Source organism: Rissa tridactyla, chromosome 3 (genome assembly GCF_028500815.1).
Source record: "Rissa tridactyla isolate bRisTri1 chromosome 3, bRisTri1.patW.cur.20221130, whole genome shotgun sequence".
Classification (NCBI taxonomy): Eukaryota; Metazoa; Chordata; class Aves; order Charadriiformes; family Laridae; genus Rissa; species Rissa tridactyla.
The window spans coordinates 78,310,341-78,336,493 of NC_071468.1; the positions used below are offsets into that span (position 1 = coordinate 78,310,341).

The following is a 26,153-nucleotide window of genomic DNA, read 5'->3' on the forward strand; positions in this document are numbered from 1 at the left end:
TGCAACTACCGTGCAGCTAGGACCAAAGGATCTGAAATAGTGACTGTATGTTTAGAGCTGATTAGGGAATCTGGCGGGTGGGCTGAAGGACCACTTTTTAAGCTTCTAAGAGTACAGTTGTCATTTCTCCACCTTTCCTACCCCACGGTGGTGAAATAACAGTCTTTTCATACCTGTGTGTTGGCTGGGGGAGGGAAGAATTCCTCTGCTATTAAACACAACTTCTCATTAAATAGTTGACACCTTATCCTTCTTTAAATGTTGTAATGTTTACTTTGCAAAACCCAGGAAAGCTTTTAAAATAAAGATAGCAAAGAGATTCTTAAGCCGGGTGTCCTTGCTTATCTGCTCTTTATCAACCAGCTATTGTTTTCTGGAGGAGCTCGTTGGGGAAGGTGGAGCAAAGGGGGTTAATGTTCAATAGGTATCTATCAGTTCCCCTGAAGGAATAGCGCTGCTGACAGAAGGGCAACACTGGGCTCTCAGCTACTTCCTACAGAATTTGACAAACCAGAGAGAAAAAAACGAGGGCTGCAGCTACTTCCCCCCCCCCTTTTTTTTTTTTTTTTTAGCTCCCTCTCCCAAAACAACTAGTTTTAAGAAAGACATTGTCCTTAGGAGAGATAATCCCACAATAGAGAGTCCATTAGAGGTATTAAAGCATTGGCAGCGCCTGATCTACAAGAAGGGCTCTGTCCTGACAATAGACAATTAAAGCTGATAAATCTGCACTACTTGTTGCCGTTCTAATTCCTCGTAATTGTATGCTACTTGTCCCTGCCTCCTGCGTCCAGGGATGAAGCATGCTTCTTTAATCTCCAGAGTACCTGACCTAGTTCCTATGTGGTCTTTTCAGGACCTGTTTTCTTCCCATCTGGACTTCTTCCCTCCTACTCTCCTTTCCTGCTTCCCTCCCCTAAGCATTAAGAAGAGGTTACGATAGAGGGCACAGAAAACACCAGCGCACAGCACCCGGATCAATAATTCTGGAGCCCCAGACAATGCACTAATCTGCAATAACAGCTAATCATGGTCAATTTGGCACACCAGTGATTAAACTGTACTCTTCATTAGGCTCAACAAGTAGAGCAGACGCACGCTGACAATTCAAATTGCCCTATCAGTAAGAGCTGCCAAACTCGTGCGCACTCCTGCGTTTGTAGCTGCTGCATCACCAGTCTTGCCAGACTAGGCACTTTGCGGGGGCTTATCTTTTTCTTTTGACGTTTTATGGACTGCGACTCTTAGCCGTGTTTTCTATAAAAAGCAAGCCCCTGCCTCGCTTTACTACAGCGAGTCCTCCTAGTTAAAGGGCTCAGTGGGCCGAAACTGTGATGCGCTGCACAGGACACTGAAAAACCATCATCGCAACTGCATGCTCCCTCCTGGTGCTGACAATATTCTTGGTTTTATTTCACGTCTCAAAGATGTTTGGGGTTTTTCTCAAATGTCGGTTTGTTGGTTTTTTTTGAAGTAAGCTTGGAAGCCTACTGGTGGCAGAGCAGACGCATCAAAATGTGCATCACAAGACTTAAAAGAGAAAATAAGTAAAAATTACCTTGCACCTATTTATTTTTTCAAACTGAACTGTTCAGCCAACCTCATAAAACATTTGAAGACTGAAGAATGGTTCGAATTTTCTGTTTTTCACCAGTAGGTGAACAAGCCACTACTGTGCCTGCTTTAGAAATCTACGAAGTTATTAACCCTTACGTGCCATTTTGATAGTGACCTTCCCGTCACCCTCATGGAACAGTTTCTTCTGACAACAATTTCTTCTGGTTACAATCGTACCTAGCGGACCCGTTTTGGAAACTGCCTTGAAAGCCTCACCCAAGAGTTTACCACAATCTTTAAAGCACAGCACCAAATTCCAGGACTCCTAGAGACCGACCCCACACACTCAGGGGTCTCCTTCTGTTTAACTTTAGCTTATCATCCTTGTATTAACTTGAATAAGTGTTAAAACTGCACTCCAAGTTGCTCTTAAAAAAAAAAAAAAAGGCAAAGCAAAAAAAAAAGAGCGTGGAAGATGTCAAACGAATGCAGGAAATGTCTATTCCACTATTAATATTAATGAATCCCTAATGCATTTGCAACCCACTTGAGGTAAGTCAGTAGAGTTCTTCTGACAGCTATTCCTCATCAGGCTACCGCTGCTAAAGATGTTGATGCTTTCCCTTTTGCTTTGTAATCTTTAAACCAAGTGTAAATCACACCACAGCCTACCACAAAATAATGTATTTTATCCTAAGTGATACACAAAGCCCTGGAGACAGAGGTTTAAAACGGCGCACATGTCCGCTCAGTTTATCATTTTAAGATAGGAAGCTGCCGCAACAAACAAAACACCTCCTTGAAAGTGGGACAGCAGCAGATTGCGGTGCAGAAAGCTCTGGGATCTTTTGTTTTCCTGGAGAGCAACAACGGGGCTTTGCAGAGAAAGAGACAACAGCCTCCCCTTGCTGAAATCTGAATCAGTTCATATAGGAAAGCCTGCCAACTGCTAGTTAGATGGTAACAAAATATTGCAGATAATTCACTTTTCGCGATAAAGCAGAAACAAGCAGGCATGCAGCACCCAGCAGGGGCTCAACTGATAAAACGGTGTCAAACTCAAACCATTTGTCAATCGGGAGGGAAGGGAGCAAGCTGAAAGATGGACTCAGGAAGTAGATTTATCTAGTGCGACACATTAACTAGTATAAATACTAAGGAAAAAGTAAACACATTTACCCAGCAGTATCTCCAGCCAGCGGAGAAAAGGCTTCTGAGCCTCAGAGCCACGCTGGCCATCTAACCACTCAGCTGTCAGCTGCAACAGCAGTAGCATTTTTCTTCTTGTGCAGGATTGCAATGCCATTTAATTCATGGCACTAAAAGGTTTTATTAAAAGCGTACATTGTAATTAAGCAAAACAAAAGCGTGACTCCTCTGCTGTTCTGAGTCTCCTCCCCTCCGCCCAGCAGCCAAAACAATAAAACCACCTTGGCAGCAAACAAGTCAGGTAACATACCCCGGAGAAGAGCACAGATTTGCTATATAATCATTTGCTTTGCGCCTGGCTTGCTCAAAAGAACCCTGCCTTATCAAAAACTTCTGTGCCAGAGGCTCCCGAGGCAACGGAGGGGGCTGACAATGCGGGTCAGGCACAGCAAGTCGCCAGCAGCCTAATGTGGGGCACACAAACAAGCTGGAATAACGCAGGGCAGGAGGGCTCTTCGGATCTATGCTTTCCATAGGGAAAGTCTGAACAAATAAACACAGACTGCGGGCAGCACTGCTCCGCTGCAGGCACCGGGAAGAAGGGAAAGGGTTCCAAGGGATCTAGGATACCAGCCCACAGCTATGGACACATACCTTGTGCCCACAACCCCGTAATATCAAAGGATGGCACATCACATCAGCAAACTCAACCCAACACAAAATTCAAAAATTAACTGCAAAGTAATCTGCATCATGCCCCCCCACCCCCCCACCCCAAAAAAAAAAAAAAAAAGACAGAAAGAAAAAGGAGTTAATTCATAAGGCAAAATACAGCACATTTCTTTGTTCAGCTGTTACCTTCATGTGTCCACACAGCAAGGGTTCCCCACCTCCAGCTCATGCATCTCAGGATTTTAGTCCATATGGGAGGTCTGTCATGCACTCTGTCACCCTGACACACACACACACATATGCACGCACATGCACACACGCACGCACACACGCTCGCACCCCGGTACACACACACCCCACCCGCCCTCTCGCTCCCCAACACGCACTGCCTGGAACCGCTCCGAGGATTTTAGAATTTCCTCTTGCTAGCAGATTCCTCCCTCCCCTCGCATCCACTCCACCCCATTCTGTAATTAGGCTTAACAAGAGCAATTAACAAAACAAACTCCTCTCCGCCTGGTGGCCTGATAATTCTGATTGTCATAATGCATTAAGATGTGTAAGCCAGTTTAAAATAAAGGTAAATTACAACATTGCACAAGAGCCATTTTGCACCTATTTTTACTGCTTTTATCATAGGGACAATGAACATTCAGACACGCCTTTAATCTAAAACAGAAAAAACAAAACTCACGTCTGAACAGCAGAACTCAAAATTGTCACTTTTGGACCAACGATATATAAAATACTGGGGTTTTGCTAGTTTCTTAGGGGGCAGATCCCTCCTCCTACGCACAGCAAACTCCGTAGAAACATATTTTTCTTTTAGGAATTACCTAGTGACTCTAAAAGTTCTAAGACGTAAAATCAAGTTTAAACGCCTCCTCTGGCTTTACAGGCATGCACGAGTCACTGGATCGAAATTGTTCTTTTTTCCCTGCCTGCTGTCTAATGGCATGATATGGGAGGCCAAAGCCTCCAAAATTCTTCTGATGTTTTGGCTACCCACTTTCAGTTCACTTTCCTTCAGCAATCAAATAAAAGGAAATTAGTGTCAGAATAATCAAAAAAAACAACAGCTGAGGAGTAACTGATTTCAGGCGGTCAGCGGAGAAACTTTGATGTCCTTTGATTTCAGTGCGCTTTGGGTTCAACCCACACAGAAAATTTACACACAGCCTGAATTCAGTTGGAAAACATATCTAGTCCTTGTTCTGTTAATGCACTCTGGGAGCATGTAATTAAAACTGTCAACATAAAATTAGTAAACATATCAAAATCGTAAGCGCACAGAAAATTAATGAGCAGATGAGAAGACCAGAAAATGAAAACCAGTTTGGTACGTGACATGGACTCAGGTTCATATGAACTGAAACAATATTCTGCTTCCTCAGATATGTATAACCTGATTCACAATACCATCTGCCAACTAACCACAAACAAAACAAAAAAAAAAAAAAGAAAAAAAAAGAAAGAAAAAAATAAAGGCTGGTGTTGCTAGCGTAGTGTTGGAATCCTGCAGTTTCTGATAAGCTCGACATGTTTTCCTAGGTCAATGATTTCATCTCTGCTGGGTGTCAACATTTGCACAAGAATAATTTTGGGGGTCAGAAAGACATCAGCGAATGAGATTTCAAAAGGTTTCATAAGAGCACGGATTGCTCAAACACAGGGAAAGGAGGGTTTCAGCTTCCAGAACTTCACTCTTCTGCTTCTTCATTCCTCCTTCCCTGAAGCTGAGTCAAAGTTCTGTAAAAACCTACAGCGATTTGCAAGACAACAGCATCACGTAAAAAGCCACACTTTTTGCAGCGAGACAAATGCTCCAAAATGACAGTAACCGGAGACTATTATGGTGCCAAATCAGGCACTCTTTCAAACGGTAGGAGACACAAGGCGTAGAATTGCATACAGAAACTCAGGTCTGCACTCCTGGCATACCATGCACCGTCTTTTTTTTCCACCAAATCTCTTCCTCACTGAAGTGTTTAGAAAGAAGAGTGCTGACTAAAGAAGTAATTTTCCAGATTTTTTTCTGTCTTCTTTCTCCTTGAAAGGCCCAGTGCCTTTTACCACAGACCGTTCAAATGAAAGACAAACCCATTTTGTCTTGTATTTTTCCACTTTGCTCATCACAACAGCAGCACTCGAACACCTCACAAATATCAAATAATGACTAATCTGATTGTCACAATACCTGCCCCATATGCTGATGAAGGTATTATTCCTATTCTCGCTTGCAGAAGGGGTATGGAGACACAATGACATGAACATCAAAAGTGTACAATAATTTTGGGATGCAGAGCCGCCGATTACTCATCACGGTGTATTACTTTCTATATTCAAAGCATTTCTCCTCCTGGCATCGGTGATGGCTCCGTATTTTGCAGGGCTTCACATCACGCACCCAGAAGATGTCAAAATTAACAACCACCTGCAAAAGGCTTTGCTGAGGTGAATTGGTGTGAATCGTACTCAGAATCACGGGCAGAAATAATACTTGGCTCCTCAGAGCAGAGCTCACCTGCCCTGAGAAGAGCAACACTCCTTCCTACCACGGCTGGTTTGCTTCCTCACACTGCAGTGAATGAGATGGGGGGAGAGGTGTCTTAAAGATAAAATTTCATTACACCACTCCAATTCAGCTCCCCTAGCAAGCTTGTCTGATGCCTGAATGAGGCAAGTAACCAGTAGAAAAAACAGTAATTAAATGAGTAATTAAAGACTGTATCATAATGCATAAGAGGATCAAATTGGGGTTAGGCAAACAACCTAAACTCTAGAGAACTTGGGTTTGCAATTTTAGTAATGTTCTTCAACAGTTTTTGTGACGATTTTTGAAACCGTGAATAGAAAAAGCAGAGATCCCATGACCTGGCATCACATCAACGCCCACACGGATCATCAGCAGGGCTGGGATATTCTGATCTGCCACAGGCAGACCTCTGCAGGGAAGCTAAGACCTGTCTCAGCAACCATACGGTTGTTTTTGGCAAGGTCAGCACAAGCACTGGAAGGGACAGGACACTCCTGCTGGTGGTTTCCCCCAGGTGACGTGCTAGAAGCAGAGGAATAACTGCTTTCAGGCATCTCGGTTTCATGCCAGGTTTGGTGTGGAGTTTGTTCCTCCTCCCCTCTCTTCCTGTCTCAGCCCATCTTCCAGACCTTGCCTCAGACTTCTGATTGGTTTCCTTGCCCAGCAAGTCCTCACCTTGTTCCTCCTAACCCTTCTTGTAGTTTCCCTTTCCAGTCACTCCCATTTTCCTCTCCCACACCCAGGCTCCTTGTGCCAGGTCTTGTCATCAACCCAGTTTGAGTACCTCCAGGTTCCTCATCTCCCCTGCGCTTCCTTCCCCTCCTGATCTAAGCAAACACGGTAGACTCTCCATCCCCACATGCCCCTTCCCGCTGGCAAGCAGGCCTGGCCTCCGCAGCCTGAAGAGCGGCATGGTGTGGTCAAGTCTCCAGGCATCTCCTGGGCTCCTCGGCAGGCACATAGCGGTGAGCTCAGTTCACACTTTGAGCAGACGTGGTGTCAAGCCAACTGGAAGTCCTGTGACTATGTTAGTATGGCACTGAGCCCGAGCTAATAAGCCCTGGTGAGAAGCCGGATATATTAGCTTGGGCTTAGCACTGTGCTAATGCAGTCAGGCAGCTTTTGGATCAGAGCTGGCTTACATCCCACCCGCTTTTAACACCGAGCTCGCTCGTCTTCGTCTACAATAACCCATAAAGATAAATCCCTCAGTCTTGTACCAACCTTACTCTCGGTTTCCCTCCTCCCTGACACTGCTGATCTCCAGGCGCAGTCTCTCCTCCTTCATAATCCCCAACAAGTTCAGCTCTTGTCCACAAGCTTTTAAAAACAGCTCCTTTTGATGACTCTCTGGCCTCAGGACGCTTTGCAGTAAGCACGCATCAAACGTGCTCTCTTTTGCTCTCAGTTCAGGGGCTCAGGTCTAGACCCAACAGTGATCACTCATTGAAGTGAGCCATGATGGCCTCCTACAGCTCCTGGGGGGACTGCTCTGCCAGTCATCTAAGTTGGCTTCTAGCTCAAAAGCAACTCTCCTGGGCGTGGGAGTCTGGGATGAAGGTGGGGACAGGACTAGTGTGTGTACTGGTCTTGCCCTGACAGAGTCCCACTGTAAGTGAAGCACAAATGTGCAGATCCAGGAACCGGGAAGTGCTCCCAGCAGAGGGATGGTATTTGAGCATCCCTGACAACAATGGCCACCACCCTCCCCTACCACATACACTGTCCTTGTCCTGGCCACTGAACCTGTAATTCAAACTTCTGCTCCAAAAAATGGGGGCTATCATGGCGGAGATTACTTTTCAAAAGAAAAGTCATCACACTTTTAAGGTTAGCAACGCCATTTTTTCTGTAGCCAAGCTCTTGGAAATGGCAGATTAGGTTTTGGGGAAAAATACAGCCTGAAGAAAGTAAAATATAAGAAACAACTGAGCCACACGTTTAGAATTTAGTAGGTTTATGAGCACCTAGAAGTCGGATCTCCAATGCAAATGGTCTGTCTGTCTTAGCAACAGGTGATGCTACCAGCCCTGCTTGTACTGGAGATCAGTTTCCTGAGATCAATTTTAGGGGGATGTTATTGAACATTCTCCTTTACCTGACGACAAGAATATGATCATAACACACAAATCACATACAAAGCACGTGCATAGATTTAAACCCTATTTCCTTGGCTTGCTATTCCTCTTTCAGTGGCCCAGGCCAATGCACTAGAATTGTATTAACTATACAACATGGCAAGGTTTGATAAAGACAGAGAAGATGCTCCTGTTCCAACAAGTTTACATAAAACGCTTCTTCTCACGTACTAAAACCTAAAGAGCAATGGAGACAAGAAAAATGCTGATGCTAATATTTTTCGTCACTGTTAAGATTAAAAAAATATGCAAATTACTATCTAACTGCAGTAGTTTGCTGTAATAAAACCAGATCCTTAAGTGACTAATCTGGTCACCAAATAACACTAATAAAAAAAAATATTTTTTTGAAAGATTGATTTGCCCCGGTCTGTCCCGGCATACTCCTCATCTAGAATGATTAGCGCTAACGTGCACACAAATCAGGCAACGGGGAGTGAGGGAAGCTTGCAATCAGACCTAATGTCTTCCCTTCCTCTCAGCCCCCCAGTACAGGGCAGCCACTTCCTTTCTACAAACGCTTTGCTCAGATGTGTACACAAGACAGGCCACATCTTCCGGGGAGGCTCAAAGTCTTTGCAGACGCACAGTTGCCTTCAAAGCATCACTGGAAATCTGTGTGGGAAGACTCTAAAATATTAAAACCATCCTATACTCTTTTTCTTCTAAGCCAGCAACAAACCCCCTCTAAACTTATCTATCGCTTCTCTGCTGGGTTTATTCTGGACTGCAGAATAAACTTTCTGACTACTGAAAAAGATGCACAAACACATAAGCTGCAGCACATGTGCAAAGGAAAACAACTGAGAAAATCTGTATGTCCAATCCATAAAGACTGTTCTTTTCCAGAGCATTAGAATTATGCCTCAACTTTTCCTCTATTACCAAAAGCAGGCAAAAAGATGACTGGTGTGAAAATACTGCGCTTCAAAATGTAGCCTATCTCTCCTCCTAAATCCAAACTGACTTACCTTTTGGATCAACCCTCCATTACCATCCTGCCATATTCCCTTCTCCCGAAGGTAACTGCTTGCCCTCTAGCAGAGTCACGAGGTATTTAAGCCATGGTCTTCAATGTTAAGAAATCCCCAGCTGAAAGTTTGCTCCGGCACTGGTAACCACAGCCCAGCAGCAAGCAGGACGCAACGCTGCTCTTACTCGGGCAGCCAGCCCGTGCTTGCTGCCTGCAGACAAGAGATTCTCATGTTTTCTCAGTTTCCCCATTTCTAACCTGAGAGCGACCCTGTGCAGCAGGATGACTTTCAGAGACACATCCTTTGTACCCTCTCCTTGCTGCCAGATGTCCTCTGCAGCCAGTTCACGGTTTTCATTTTGTACTTCACGATAACTTAACAATTTTGGTAAAAATTCGCAGACGACTACTACTACTGAAAAAAGTGTGTATTATTCTTAAAGAAGGTGGAGAGGCCAAAAGATCCGACAGCAGTTAAATCCTCCGAATTTCTCTCACTTCACATTTCTTTCTGACTGTCAAAGCCAGGCTTTTGCCAGTCCTACGTATAGGTAAACTGCATCCCTTTGAAATATGGTCAAGCTGACAAGTTGTGGGGCAGTACAATAGAGATACTATTTCCCTGAAATTCCTGGCACACTTGGAGTGTGCTAGGACACCAGAAGAGCGTAAATTGTCACAACTCTGTGCAGAGAGACGGATGCCCTAACAGACCTTCGAAGGCTCATGCTCAGTTTCTGGGGATGGATGCTGTAACCCCACAGGTAACAGTGAGGCTGGGTAAATTGGTTTAAGCCCAGCGAGGTTCTAAAGACAAACAGGTACCAGAAATTCAGCGTGTCCCCTGGTTACTGAAAGAGAGAAGACACATGGAAATACTTTTTCAGATTAATTTACATAAGAATAGATTTGACTTTTGTATGGTAGATGTGATTTTTGCAAATCACTGTAGCGAAGAAATCTAAACAAAATCCATCTGCATGCTTATAAACATGTAGAAGTGTTTAAGGGACACAATACGTTAAAAAAAAAGTCAACAATAATGGTTAGTCCATGCTTCCAATTATATTCTTTCTTCAATTAGTCTTGAAGAAACTAACACCTCTATTAATCATTTCAATTAACTCCACGCACCACATGACATCCGCACCAGCAGCCCATATGTTGCGTTCCAATCACCCAAATATTAAAGCCTTTTTAATTGATTGATCTAAAGAACATTCAACAGGCTCAAGGTGGCAGCCAGCCAGGAAATCCCAAAAGAAGATGACAAAAAGGTGGGGGTGCTAAACCAGCTTCCCAATTTGTTTTTCCTCTTCCTCCAGGGTTCACTAAGTTAATCCAATCACAGCCCATAAAGCCCCTTTTTAATAAAATAAATAAATAGATAAGAGAACACACATGTTGGCTTTCCCCCAGAGAAGCCCCCTCCGCTAAAGCCAGAGAGCCATCCTGTTAAGAAAGTGCCGCGTACGAGGGTGCATTTTTTATCCGGCAGAAATATTTAGCTTGGCCGCCCGCCAGGGAATGCTGAAAGAATAGACTGAATTAGGGGATTTACCTTCCACGTGTTTGGCACGCGTCATTAGAGGCTCTGAAGAGCTTGACTCTTTCGCTCTCTCACTCTCTGTTTTTTCTTCCCCCCCCCCCCACCCCAAGCTTTGATGCAGAGAATAAAGTATGAGCTATAAGAGCAGTTGATGTGTTGCACTGCTAAGTGTTGGCACGGTGGCTTTTGTTCTGTCGAAGAACACTGATGCCCAGTTTCTGAAGGTAAATTAATTATTTTTTTTATTCCAGTCAGGTATGGGGTGGCATGTTTCAGAAGCATTCACTTTAACGCAGAAAAAAAAAGCATACTATTTTTCTTTCTCTCTTTTCCTTAAAAAAAAAAAAAAGTTTTTGAAGTTTTCTGTAGACAGATTTAAACTTGGAGAAAAGTGGCTTAGAAGTAAATTCCTTAAGTGAAACTCCAACCACAGAGTATTTTAGTATCTCATTTGAAAGGTTAGTTTTGTAACAATAACCCACGAATTGCCCTGTCATTTGACTTTTATATGCTGTCATGTGGACTTACGTTATTTTAAAAAACACTTCTTTACATAAGTACTTTGGTCCTGCAAATGCCTCTAAAGATCTATAAGCAGAACCCATTAGTCAGGACGGTTGGTCTATGCCTCAAGTAACCCATGCACCTTCCCAGAGTTTCTAATCTGTGAAGGAGAAGACGACATTGGCAGTTAGCCTCTCCCTCCCTCAACTTACAGACAGGGAAAAAAATCAGTTTGCAGATGAATAAAAGCATGGAGGCCCTTAAACCAACAGCAAAGGCAAACGTTTGTGTCTGGCACACATACCAACCCTGTTAACAGGGCAGAGTTTTGCAGAACGACTCTGGATGCCACCAACACTCACCCACTGCACTGGTGTGAGCACCGGGGAGAGCCCTGCTGCTGCTCCCTCATCACAGTATCAGATAAATAATAGGCCCTCCTCACACACAGGTTTTATCATTATTGATTCAAGCAAATCAGTTTAGAAGCTATTTGCTCACACGCTTACTCAAAGCAAGGTTCAAGCAGAGTTTCCAAACTGGTGCGGGCTGTATCTTTACCCCGTCTTTGCCGGCAAATAAATCTGGGTCTGACTTTGGTCCAGCTGAATTCATGTCAGCAGATGACAGCATGCGATTTTTCATCTCTCTTTTGGTGAAACTAGTTCATTGTGCCTTGCATATCAGGAGATTACGGGGGCTACAGAAAAGCAACTAAAGGGATGGACACTGGCCCTCTGCTGAAAATATTAAAGATATTAAACTTAGATTAAAGATATTAACTCCGACGTGGGAAGGGTGCTGAGGCCCATCTCCTCGCTGAACATAAAACACCTCAGCTGTAGGGACCTCCTCATAGCTGATGGGCAGGCCCAGAGTTTATCACTTCTTAAATAAATCATTCATAATTCAGAGCCAGGTTGAAAACCACACAAATAATGAGCTCTCAATATTACTCAGCGGAAAGTGAGAACTGGAGTTTTCCACCCAAACCCGTAAAGGCTGACAAGCTCAGACATGTTTTTTTGAGCTCCTTCCTGGACCCCACATTTTTAAGTCAATTTAAAGAAAGCTAGGCAGCCACTTCCCCCTGCCCCATGCCGTCTTTTAAGTAAAGATGTTAACATCCGTGCTAATAATACAACTACCCCTTCTTTTATCAAAGGCTTCAGCCATCGCAGAGGCTTTCTTTTCATCGCAAGGAAAAACTGCAAAAATAAATCTGCCTAGTTCTGCTGCTGCTTTTGTCCCAAAGCTCTGTACACTGCATGGATACCAACTGGTGGATGAATGTGGCTTTATGTTTCCAGTAGAGCATCTTTGCCGCTAATTGAATCTCCAAACGACTGCCCATGCAGCACTTGACTACCGCGACAGGTAATTCCCCACCAGGTTGTTTCCACTTTATCAGAAAACGGAGTAAGTGTTCTGGACCGACGGTCCCAAATGGGATAACTCCTCTGCGGAAAGACTGCAAATTTAATAGAAAGTAATTGTGAATTAAGGTGCGGGTGCAAGCTTGCATTCCACGACAAGGTGCCACAGGGCAGCATACACTTTTTCCATGCAAACCTGTAAGACGTTGGGTGCTCCCCACTGCCCTGGCACATCCTGGAAAACACCCACCAGCACAAAGGATGCGTTTCGGATATCTCTGGCCTCCGCCATGTAGGATCACAGGAATATCCGTGTGGTCAGTTCCCAGTCGCCCTTGGGTGCTTACAGCAAGGCCAAGCGTATTTGCAGTGCTGACCGGTAATTTGAAACTTAGGAGAAATCACTGAGAGCATCGGCCTGACAACAGTGGTTCACTGGCAGATTGTTGGATGTATTTGTCATAATTGCAACAAACTTGTTTCTGCCACGCTTATCATATTTACAGGTTAAAAATATGACCCTTAAAAGTGAAATAAAAGAGCTTCCCCCACCCCCCACCTCTGTGTTTTTAATTAAAACCACGAACCAACACATGTATCCATCCTTCTTTCTGTAATAGTTTGGGATTCCACCCTCAAATACTGTACAGATAAAATGAACCTTTATGTGTTAGCAATTCGCAATGCGGTAAATTCTCCTTTCCAAACCTGCCGACTTCATTAAAATCTTATTTGCTCGGTAATCTCCTTTGATCGCTAAAGTTATAAGAAGCCCCCTCCTCTTCTTTTGATACTATCAGTGTAGCTTTTGACCGGAGAGCGTGATGAATTAAATGTATGACAGATATGACAGGTGAGGAGTGCTTGGAGAGGGCTTAAACAGCAGGGATAAGACAAAGCCCCCATTTAAGAACAAAACCCCTACCCGATGGCTAGCCCGTTAATGACCAACCACTCTATTTGTCCTGGTGGATGAGGAGCAAGCTGATACTACAGACAAAGCTTTGTTAGCCATGGGGCTGTTCTTCAATCAGGCCACACAACCAACTAATTGAAATGCCCAGTTTTCCCCCCTCAGGATTTGATATACAAGCTAGGGGTTTGGTAGGTATACTCTTTTTTTTTTTTTCTTTTTTCCCCTCCCCTATAATGTATTAATTCAGCCACCACAAGTTTACAGCTGGACTAAGTGGAATTACAGCATATAAACCTGAAAATCTATCTGCAGGGATCCAGCTAAGCCCTGGAGAGAGACAAGTCCAGCAATACAAATCCAAGGAATTTTGGAAGTCAATCCATTAGGATTACTAGGCCTTTGATTTTGGAAGTCGCAGGCTCAAAATATGGAAGCGATGAACTCTCAATCTTCCTTCATTTTAGCCTCTTTTCAGAGGACTTACTGACCCCATTTTTTTCTATTAAAACACACTGGTAAATCTAGACAGAATTATATTGTTTTTCCACTGTATTTGCAATGGAGGAAGACAGGAAAATACCTGCTTTCCCGAACTCATGGTTAACATGCCCTTTAAATTTTCGTATGTATTTTCTACATATTTTGAGTTGGCACAAGCGAACTTGTCACCCTTCTCATCAGCTAAAGACCGCTTTCCCCCTCTTTAAAGCTCGTGTTAATTTTCAGCACGCTGTACCTAAATGAGGAGTTTCAGGCTCCAGTTACTTTAAACTACAGGCTGCCTCCCAGAGGTGAAGAAATCTCTGTGCCCCCCTGCAGACCAGGATTATATTCTCAATGGGCAGCCTCTTACTTTAGCCTACCAATCTGTGGTTAGCAGAAGGGCAGCGGTTTCCAATGGTAGGTGCCAAAGCGATAGTTATTGTTAAACCCAACTGTTAAAGAACAGAAAAATCAGATTATAGGGTTGCGGCAATGAATCTGACTTCATCTTTGCTCTAGGTATAATGGAAAACACTAACTGAAGCAAGAAGAGTCTTCACTTTCAGAAGAAATTCAATTTTTATCCCTTCGTTCCTTCCTGTCCTGCCCTCGCAGCACGCTGTGGCTGAATCACAGGTGCTGGTATCAGGAAACCTGGGTTCTGTTCTTAGCTTTGCCACAGGCTTCTTACGTGGCTTCTGGCATGCCTCGTACTGTCTCCGTGCCTCTGTTTCCTTATGTAAAAATGCAAATATTCCTACCTATTTCAGAAAGAGTGTGGTCTCGTGGTTTAAACCACAGAATCAGGATATCCGAATTCTCAAACTGAATACAGTATCAATTTCTGCTGTGGCTTTGAAGCCACTACCCTTACCTACCCTGGAAAAAGTTGACTGGCCAAAACCCAGGCTTCCCAGTAGAAGACGTGCACTGCTTTTCAGGTGAGTGGTATTTCTGGCTAGTGCTCAGCCTCATCTTGCAGTGAGACCACTTACCTGGAGCACGAGAGAAAAAAAGATGGTCCGAGCTACGGCTGGCGAAGCTTTTGGGAGCTGCTTTCACCAGCAGGCTACGGTGACCACTTCTCCGAGCACTTGTCCCCAGGCCACCCGGCAGAGCTGGCCTGACTCTGGCCCAGCCACTACGGTCCTAATTCAGCATGTGGAGGCGAAAGGGCTGAAGTCCTACATCTTCACCAAGCGGGACAAAGGGCTGAAACGACAGCATTCCCCTTCCCCCGGGAGCACTCTGTAACTGCTGGCGATTTCGCAGCAGACCAGTTGGTCTCTCACGCGCTCTCCTCCTCCACTTTTCCTCTTCGAAAACATCCCCAACGTTTTGAGTCCATTCCACTCAGAATAAGTAGCAATTTGAAAACTTTCACAAGGCAGAAAAAGCATTTCCTGCCTGGCTCCATCTCATGGCTCTCTGGCCCACTGGACACTTGCAAAGGTTAATTAAATAATGCTTAGATACTCATAATATGCAAAGTCCCAGACAAGTGATTAAGTGTTAACATTACGAAGCATAAAAGGGTCATTCAGAGAGAATAACCTTACAGAAATCTAGAGGAAAATAGTGTTAACCTCACAGAAATATGCAGTTCTTCACTATGGAATCCAATAAAGCTAGGCAAAGTTGTTAGCAGTATTATCACTAACCCTGTACTGAAAAAGGTCAACTGATTTTTAGGAAAAGATGATAAGGGGCGAAATTAAGGAGCGAAATTATAAATTAAGGGGCGAAAAATCCCCAAAAGCACTAACCTGGGGTATTTTGTTTTTGAACGTGCGTATCTGAATGGAAGCTGTGGTTTTTTAGACAGCTTTCCGATCTCCCTATTAGATATAATGTTATAGTCTTATTACACATGTTGCCTACTAGATGTGCTCTGACTTTTATAGATGTCAACCCCATTTCTTAATTCAAGACATTTGTCTCTTGTGATCTCTGCGCCTCTGGGTTAGAGTTCCAGCCAAAGAGGTGAGCCGGCTCGTATCTGCAGTGCAGCCATAAAATCCTCCGGCGCTACATCCCCGAAAGCTGCTGCTGCTGCTGCTGCCCTGCAAAAAGGCCTGGATTTTGTCTGTCTGCAGCTCAGCACCCAGAAAGGACATTTTGCAGAAGGGCTCGGTGGACATCCAGGAAAACTGCTTTCAGGACCTTATCTGAAGGACAATACTTAACTTTCACCACCTGGGCCTGGCCCCTGAAAGGAAACAGTCACACTCAATTATTGTCTTTTTCTAGACAATTACTATTTAATCAAACCTCCAGCTGATATTAACTGGTGGAAAAAAGGCTATTTTTAGTCAGGACAGTGATTCCCCCTCACTCCTTTCATCTATGAGTAATGTATTTCCTTTTGCTCTCAGTACCACAAACCAGTCCACACCAGATGCTCAGTATTAGGTAAAATTAAAAATGTGGGCATCATACCCTTTGAAAGATGCTTTGAACTCAAATTAATATACCTAAACCCACTATTTAAATTAAAGATATCCTGTCTCTCTGCTGTGTAGTTTTCCCTTTTATCAGAAGGGGAATTTTAGTCCATTTAAAGGTTTTTTGGTTCAGCTCCACAGACCACACTTTGACTTAACAACACATTGTAATTTCCTTTTAGCCACAAGAATAAAGGAAATGTATAGAAGCAACACCATAATCTTGTCAAGCACCCTCTTTTGTTTCCCTGAACAAGCCTGTTCGAGAAAATGTGAAGCCTAAGATTTTTAAGATGTTTAGATCATGGAATGCTTTTATTGAAAACAGACATATGTATTTTTATGCATCTACTGATGTACCCACACACATAAAATATATGCCTACTAAATTCTTTTATGGACACGAACACAGCAGTCTGCAACCTGCAGAGGTTTTGCAGAGTTCAATCCCCTTGCCTCAGTATTTTAACTTTTCCAGATTTTTGCCCAGAATCTGTGTGGATGCTCGAGAAAGCCCCACCAATTCTCACGCCTGGGGAAGTAAGAACCAGGGAGTGCCTGCACCCAGACTCCCCTGTGAGCAGGGCTCTCTAGCTGCTGTCAGTAGCAAAAAAAACCTGGGAGCAATGTAAAATACCCCTATTTCTCATGTACCTCTGTGTATATGTAAGAAATGGGCTCCTGCACTACTTGTGCCATTTATTTGCATCTTTAATCTTTTTGAAACATAATGATTTAAATGCAACTAGTCTGCTTCTGGAGAGCTACAACACTCGATGCAATTTGCTGGACGTACTCAGACTTTACATTTTATAAGCAAACACTGTCCAGTCTATCTGGATGGTGTCACCCTTGATGTCCCCACCACTAACAACACTCAGAGTACAGGCAGAGGTGTCAGAGCTGCCTCTTCCCTTTGGCACTGAGGAGCTGCGAGTGCCATGGCAATGAGGAGCCTGACCTTATAGCAGCCTTCCTGTACCTAAAGGGGGCCTACAGGAAAGATGGGGAGGGACTCTTTACCAGGGAGTGGAGGGATAGGACGAGGGGTAACGGTTTTAAACTGAGAGAGGGGAGATTTAGATTAGATATCGGGAAGAAATTATTTCCTGTGAGGGTGGTGAGACACTGGAACAGGTTGCCCAGGGAAGCTGTGGGTGCCCCATCCCTGGAAGTGTTCAAGGCCAGGCTGGATGGGGCTTTGAGCAGCCTGGTCTAGTGGGAGGTGTCCCTGCCCATGGCAGGGGGGTTGGAACTAGATGATCTTTAAGGTCCCTTCTAACCCAAACCATTCTATGATTCTATGAGTTTTAGGTCCCAGGGGATGACCAGGCATGCCCTGGCACACACGGCAAGCCCTGGGGACACCAACGTGTGCGTGGGATGCTGCTGCCTCGGCAGACCCTGAAGTCTCACTCGGTTCCTGGCATCTTTGCTCCGGTGCCAGTGAGGCACCATAGGGCAGCGTGGCCCTGGCCACAGCATGGGCAGAAGGACCTGCCAGGAGAAAACCCAACCCACCAGGCTGGAGAAGCTGATGCTGAACCCACTGTGCTGAGCGAGGGGAGAGGTATTGGTTAAAGATGCCCCAGAAAATGTACGTCAGGACAAAGCAAAGGGACAAGTTAAGCATCTGGGAGTTCTCTCGGTGCGGGTTAGACAGTGATGGTAAGGCAGTTTATCCCCAAGAGCTTTCTCCTCGCTGGAGGTGTTGAGTTAACTGGCGGTGACCTCCCCCTGACCCACAGGCAGCATCTGCAAGCGGTGGGCGGCGGTGGCAGCCAGGAAGCACTTCTCCCAAACAGGGCCCTTTCAAAACACCCCTCCGAAAAGCCATGGCTGAGGTGACCCAGGAGTCAGCCCCCCAGCCCCATCCAGCATGGAGGACGTCTCCCTTCACCCTCCTGGGGTTTCATCCATCTTCATTTGCTTTTTCTTGCTGCCATTTCCTGTGACTTTTCAAACTTGGGACACTGGTAGCTATTATTCATTCTCTTGTTTCTTACCAGCCGCGCAGCAAGGAGCTGCAGCTTTCTATCAATAAATACCACATCAGTGCTTATTTAGCCATTATTTTAATAGTGGATTTTTTTCTGCTCAGGTATCTCTTGAGCAAAAGCAGGTTTTACTGCATTATGACAGTTTAGATTTCTGAGAGAGAAACATCTCAATGCAATTATTAAACATCACTCTGGGTAACTGCCAAATAACTTGCTAATGAAAATTGAATAGGAATGAAAATATAACTGAGGTATGAAGAAAGTAACTGTCCAAACCATTTGAGGTTAAGCAAGTATGAACAAACATCTTCACTGTGCACCCTTTTTGTCTATAAAAAGTATGAAGAGGTGAAGCAGCCGGACTTACCCCTTCCGCCATGACCAATGGTGTAAACACCAGAGGCTCTCCAATTTCCAGCTAGAACAAATCATTTAGCTCTGGGTAATTCCAATAATTTTAGTCAGCAACTTGCAAAACCACGTGACTTGTACTCGGTTGACATCAATTTGAGTAATCTTGTTCCCACGTCTGGTTAAGAGGAGACTGATAATAATATATTTTGGCTTCACAGTGGGGAGGGCGAAAGCAAGACCTTCTCTTCCTCTCTACGTCTGGGTGGTTCAGGAGGGACGGGGGAAAAAAGGAGGTGCTGGGTGGGAGAGAATTGGGGGAGAGCCGAAAAAGCAAGGAGGAGTCCTGGTAGCAGATCTGGGCATGGGATCATGTTCTGATCACATTCTCTGTTCTAAGAACGGACCCCAAAACTCTCATACCTGAACCCTCTTCCCCAAACGTGAGAAGGCAGGCTGTCCAGCTTGCATTAGTGGACAACGATGGTGGGGAAGGCATACTAACGCGCAGCTGGTGATGAGAATCTCTCCGCTCAACAGAAAAGAGAGAAAGACTCAGAGATTTTACGTAAGAGGAAGAGATCCAATGACTTCACCAAGGTTTCATTGAAAGCAGACAGCAGGGACAGGATCTGAACCCACATGTCCTGAATCACAGCCCTTTGTCTCAATCACAAGACCCTCCTTCCTCATGTATGTTTTGCACTATCTAGGGTAAACAAGAAAAAGACTGCCTTGCCCTCCTACATCAGGAATTGAATACTAAACCTATACATCACCTAGAAAATTCAAAGTCTTGACAGAAGGGCAACGGGTTCCAAAGAAATGACAAATCGCAATAATGCTCCGGAAGGAGGGTGTCATTTCCTATGCTGGTCATCCGCATTGAATCAAGATCAATTTAGACGGCAGTAGGTTAGAAAATGCAGAGCCTTTCTGAGAAAAGATGCAAAAAGGCACGTCTGCACCACACAGCATGCTCTGCTGCAAAGCCGGCAGAGCCAGATGCAAGCCTGCTGACTGTGGAAGAGTGTCGTGTTGTAAGGGACATCGCTGCATCAAGAAAGTGATGCAAACACATTAGCAACTAAGTTAATAAGCCTCACTGCTTAGAAAGGCACACAATTTTAAGTCCTGGGACATACTCATACTGTTTCTAAGGCTATCTCAGTCACTGCTCATGCTCTTGAAGGCCACTGAGCCTTGTTCCGTAATGCAATGCAAGCATGAACTTTCTTGCTTTCTGTCTTTGCCAAGGTTGGGAAAGGATATGGTTGTGCTCTGTAAATATGTCATGGGGTAAACAGCAAGGACCTGTTTCTTGAGCTATTTCACCTGAAGATTTTCACACAAGAAGAAAACTGATCTGAGCAAGTTCAGGCCAGAACTTGATTCTTCAGTCTGAGAGGGGCTTTTTCATCACAGCAGTGGGGAAAAAACATCCTAGCCTTGGTAAGACAGCCCTTGTTCATTAGTAGAACAATTTTTTTATGAAGTTGCCTCTTCCATCAGGAGACTGGGCTGAGTGACCAGGGAGACCTCCTCTAGACTCATCTTTTCTAGGAAATCGTTTTAAGATATTTCTAAGAAATATCACAGTGCTCTAGACATCCAGATACTTACAGACGGATGAACTAGTAAAGCACTATGTATACATTTTTCAGAGCAGACCATACATAATAAAACAAATTTCTTCTTTTGGGGAAAATTCTGACTGAGCAGTACACATGCATGTGCATGCCGATGAACACACACTATTTCCAGTATCAAGACTATCTTCAAGCTATTTCTCACTCATATAATGCATTTATTTTATGTAAAACAGATGCAGGTCTTTGGGGTAGGCTTTGTCATTTAGTCTTATATTGTGAACGTCCCTCTAATTAAAACGGGAAATACAGATTTTCTCATCTAGTTCCAAGCCTGAAGCCCACTAGCACAAACAGCCATCTGCAGATTCAGCTGGGACCCTTTCAATATCCCATGGTAAGTCTGCTGGTTGAGTTCAGGATCTTCAGACACATATAAATCAGTGCCGCTCCACTGAGCTGTGCCTGTTTACACCACACATGAAGAAGCTGAGCTAGTGGTGACGTATGTGGCCCAAGTTCCTTAAACAAGCCCTGAAACCGCATCGCAGATTGTTACATTAGGACTATTTAATACCTGCACAGCTGATGAGAATGCCGCCTTGGTGGCACCACCTTTTAAAGTCACTGCTATGTGCTGCGCCCAGTGGGATGAAGAACAACTAAATAAGAAAAGTAACAAACATTGCAAATGGTGATTGTCAAACTTCACTAGAAGTGAACTAGGAGAAAAAAAACCCCACCCACTGAATGATCCTCAATGCAAAATAATTCAGACCTATCTTTCTAATTAAAATGTGTTTTTTGAAAAAGTCTTCCCTTTTCTTCCCATACCCAAATGAAGGCAGAAGCAAGCACTTCCCTTCCTGATGATGGAAGTGATACCAAGTATTATGTTAGTATTAAGTGAACTTCCTCCCGTCCGTTTCTGTTGAGTTAATGTCCTCTGACTCAAACGCGATTAATAAAAGTGGGCTGTTCAGTTCCGACAAACTAAAGCCTTGCGAGTTTATAGACACAATTGCTTCAGGCTCCCCCTATGGTTGATCAGATAGGGTGCCTTTTGAATGGACTCAAAGAAACACATTTTCACACCTGTCAGGCCTAGATTAATATCCCTGCTAATTACACTTTAGGAACGGCCAATTAGTTCTAGTTATAGAAGCTTTCATGGGTAAGGGGGAGAAGCAGCCTGTTATCACCATCAGGACTCATTGTTCCCCTGAATAGATCTGTCCCCCGAACTGGGGGTGCCCCCGCAGTGTGGCGGGGAGCCCTGCTGCATGCCCCCGTCATCACGCCTTTATCCTAGCCCCGAACCCGCTTTAATGACAATGGAGACAGCAGAGGTGGCCATGATCGTAAAAGGAAAATCAGCTAGTGCTACGCTGAGATTACAAAGCGTAAACCCCATTTTCAAGCCAGAAGTGGTTTGCTGAAATTCCCTAATTATCCCAATTTATTTTGTGTCTCAGATAAAATTTCCTTTTTACTCTAAAGGGATAGCACTTCATTTGTAATAAAATGCTTGCTCCTGCATGGGGGAGAAGAAAAAAAAAAAAAAGAAGCCCAATAATGTTGCTGAGTTTGCAAAAGGGGGATAAGTAAAGTTCTGGCCTTGAAGCAGCAGCCTGAAGAGTGACAACCGCAGTGCCAACACCACCGGTGGGACGCTTGAAAACAAGTCAGGGACCAAGGGTTAGTCCAGCCATTCGAACGTGACAGGAAGGCTAGTTAATAAACACCAGCTAACCCCTACAATTACAGCAATAAATTGTTCAATTGGTTAAATGTCCACAGGTTCTGCCCCAAACACCGCTGGGAACTGTTTAATTAGCAAACTCTTGCATCACTGGACAAACAGATCTTGGCGAGTGAGGGGCGCTGGTGCCCCGTGCAGCTCCTCGCTCTCTGTCACACCACCCAACCTGCAGCAGAGCTTTAACAGCTCTGAAGATTATTCATTCCTCGCCGCTTATTTTTCAAAAAAAAAACCAACCCAGAATTAAGACCGTACGGGCCAAGCAGGGCTCAATCACCATTCTTTCCCCATCAGTTTTCTGTATTTCGATAAGACGCCCCACAAATTACAGCTTCTCACCTGCCGGAAGATTAGATAGCCCTGCACGCGATACGGGTTACGCAGCACGAGAGATACTGAGTACCTGGAAACTGCATGCTGTACAAAACAGAGCTGCAGATTAAAAGTCAGCGGGCCCACTTCTTGAAAATATTTAACACACTAAAATCGGGATTATCTCACTAAGAGTTAAGAACATTCGAAGCCTTGTAAAATGATTTATCATCCAGATCACTTCTGGCTACGAAGGGTGTTTAGAGCATGCCCATGAGGCATATGCCACCATAACATTAAAAAATTCTGATACAAAAAAAAAATTATTGGTAAAAACTATTCTTTCTGGTGAATAAAGCAACAAGTTTATCACTGAGGATCAATTCAGAGTTAAAGACTCACTAAGTTGCTTTCATTGGACCTTTGATCACTTTGATGAACCACTGATTCTGCACACTTGGTTACTAACTAAAACCCACACACTGATGCAGGGGGAAAAATGCATTACGTTTTTATATTAATTATATCTGTTTACCAGGAATTTCAGGAAAAACAACCAGTCAAAGGAGATAAGTGCCATTTGTTATGTTTACACATAATGAGCAGAAATTGCATTTCCCTGCTGAAGTTTTCTTAATGAACTAAAACAGAGGTAAATTTATCACAGTCGTGAGTAAAATACATACAGTGTTTGCCTGTGGAAAGTTGTAAGTGATTGCTCCCTGTCTCTCTAGCAAAAGTATTTATTTGGAAAAGGGCTTTAGGCAGAAATGTTAATTTAGAACACATTTTTTTTATAACATTGAGGAAATCTACCATTTTGCACTTCTGCCTGAGAGGTTGAGCCTTCATCCTCAAAGGCCATCCAAAGCACAGACAGGCAATTCAGTTTATTGGGGGAGGATGTGGTTGGACTATGTCCCATCCTCCACTTTGCAAAAATACACAAATCGTGATGTTGAACTGAACTCTGGATGCTTCTGGCTGAGCTTGTTGGCTCCTGGGAGTCCTCTCCTGATCACTATCTTCTCCCAGTGAGACACCTGGAGAGCCTTAGCACCTAACTCAGGCTTGAGGATTCTCCGCCAAGTACCTACCACAAGAGTCCAGATCTGCTCTGGAAAACCTGTAGGTTGTTCAGGAGTGTGTTACTGTCTCACATTTAAGTATATAAATGGTCTTATTTGAGTTAGCATGCACATCTTCCAGAGCTAAGTAAAGCAAACTCTTAAATCCCGATTCACAGGAAGACTTCTGTTGACTTCAGTAGTCACTGGGTCAATTTTGTACAGCGTATTTTGAACACAAATTTAAATCTTTACGTTGCCAGACCCAACAGAGAAAAAAAAATGCTGCAAAGAGACCCTTTACTGCAAACAAATTGCATCGGTTACCTCATATTTGTACGCGGTGCTTAATGTTAAAGAAACTAGTTCTGTAAAGTCAGTGTCATTAAAGCTGTGCATTCACTTAAAGAGCTTGCCGAATCCAGCGGTTTAGTATCTGTGCCTCAGGAGCGGACAATTTAGAACTACTCTTCCTTTTTTTTAGTTTTGTAGTACTAAGCGAATTAACATCTCTGAAAAGTCTCAGGGCCTCAGGACAGACTTTCAGTTGCCATCCATTAGCATCGCCTCACGGAATTAAATAGGCTGAAGCAATCCGGGCCATTGAGAATCCACGGGAGCAGGGCTGGGAGAAACTGCAAATTAGGAAAAGAATAGAGAACACAATACCAGCACTGATGTCCTGGCACACAGGCTTTTATTCTGGAGATAGTTTACAAGCAGTTCGTAACCTTTGGACTCCAGACAGTCTGTAGAACCAACACGGAGGAGGTTCAAGATTTGGTCTGAACTTTCCATCCAGCCCCGGCACTGTCAATATTTGGAAGGTGCACTGGAACTCATAAAGTCTCCATAAAATGGATGTTAGTGAAACAAAACAAAAAAAAATCCTGAAACTTGCATTCATAAAGTCATTTTAGACGTCATTACTTTAATCCAAAAAGCTATTAAGGAGATAAATATTTATAGCTTTGCTATGCTTAAAAGAGGAACTTCCCAGCAAAATAGCTAATGCATCTTTGTTTAACAAAGACGGAGTCTAAAACCAGCCTCTCATTCCGGATTCATAATTTCAGATTCACTTCAAAAATTTTGATTTATAATCTTAAACTTTCTGCAGTTAACAGAATAATTCAAAGAGATGGTCCAAGTGTGATTTTTCTGCCTAAGAAAAAAGTGACCAGGCAATTCACAAAACATCATCATCTGTGTTTCAGGCCTGTCAATATTTCATTGATCTATTTAACATACGTTCACTTTTGTTTCATTCTGCATTATAAATCAATTCAGTTATCATATCAAATTATACTTATGCATGAATAAGTCTGTCAAGGAAAAATGATTTTAACAAAATAACTTCAGGCTACAAATTAAGGTTTTGTTCTTTGGTAGTCATTTTAAAAGATTAAATAAGAAAAGATTTACGGCTATGTATTTTATTTTGTGAATGAAAGATTCTTAAAATAATCATTATAAACTCTAGAGGCTTTCGTGACGTTAACTAGAAAGTGACATTTTACTACTAACTTAATTGACAGAGCTTTTGTGCAACCAAAGTCAAATGAAGCATACTGTTAATAAACAACACAAAAATAAAAGGGAGAGAGTTATCTTTTAATTCTCTCATAATTTTGTTCATCACACGTTTAATGCTCTAAGTCACAGGGAATTTCATTGAATTAAATGTACTTAACACCAGTGCAAGGACAACCTAAATGAAGAGGGAGTTGAATGGCCAACGATGTTATAACAATGAATTTTTTATCTGGTCAATAAAAATACCTTAAACACATCAAATTCTAAGCTCCTGTCCTGAACAAAAGCTTCTACTGTGAGCAGTAGATACTATAGCATTATAAATCCATTACTTTATTCAAAGCTAACAATCTCATTTGTTTGTAGAGGTAGGTCACTTAATTCATCAAGGGAGGAAAACTTAACCTGAAAAAATGATCACAAAGAGACAATTTCTGAAGTACTTTATATATCTCCTACTAGCCATGGTCAAAAAAATGAAATACCAACTCACTCTGTCCGTAACTCTGAAAAAACAAAATACATTGGGTTTGCTCTAGATGTGCTTTTGAAGCCTTCCATGCTGAGTTCCGGGTTTCTACCTGTAGGAATGAATAATTTGCTTGTGCTCAACAAAAGCCTACTTCTCTTATTTCAAATGCATAGAAGAGATTTGCGTTTGCCATTAGGAAAAAAAAAAAAAAAGATAAAATTGCATCTTGTCCAGAAGCAGTGTTTTTCTAACAGGTCAAGAACTGTTCAGATTAAAGATACTAACTCAACCCATTTATAAGCCAAGGTGATTAATCAAGCTTACCACGCAATGCTATCACTGCAAGAACTGTGCTTGGGTGAAGAGTTCTCTCCCATATATAAAACATCAATTTTTGCCTTGGTAAAAGTTCAGAAAATAAGATTGTTATCCCATATGCCTTACGACAAGCAATTTCCACAAAGTTTTCAAAGCCCCCAGCATAGAAGCAAGATCCACAGAGTTTTGACTCACCTGATCTATTACGTTTTTGCCTTGTACAGAAAGCTCAGAGTTTCAGCACTATCTTGTCCCTCCATTGACCATACAGAGTATCTCCACACGGTAACCTCCCACGTAAAGCATGATCTTGCCCGTCTCTCTCCCCTTTCTCAAAGCGTGAAAGCAAAGTTACGCCAACTATCCTGGGAAGCTTTATACTGAATCAAGCACCTGTTCTGACAACAGTCAGTTAAAAAAGCAAAGTAACAGCTGAGTCGAGGTCAGCC

The 26,153-nt window shown here is 43.3% G+C and overlaps 1 protein-coding gene across 4 annotated transcripts in view; it reads right to left on the reverse strand.

The window, feature by feature from the left end:
• The window catches only part of PRDM1 (PR/SET domain 1), a 283,483-nt gene that overhangs the window by 30,095 nt on the left and 227,235 nt on the right, over nucleotides 1-26,153 (reverse strand). The window contains exon 1 of one of the 4 annotated variants that reach the window (XM_054196645.1): nucleotides 25,900-26,139. The exons of the other annotated variants lie outside the window; for them this stretch is intronic. The gene's annotated coding sequence lies outside the window, so the exon portion shown is untranslated. Of the gene's footprint in view, nucleotides 1-25,899; nucleotides 26,140-26,153 lie in introns of those variants that run through there. 4 annotated transcript variants of the gene reach the window in all.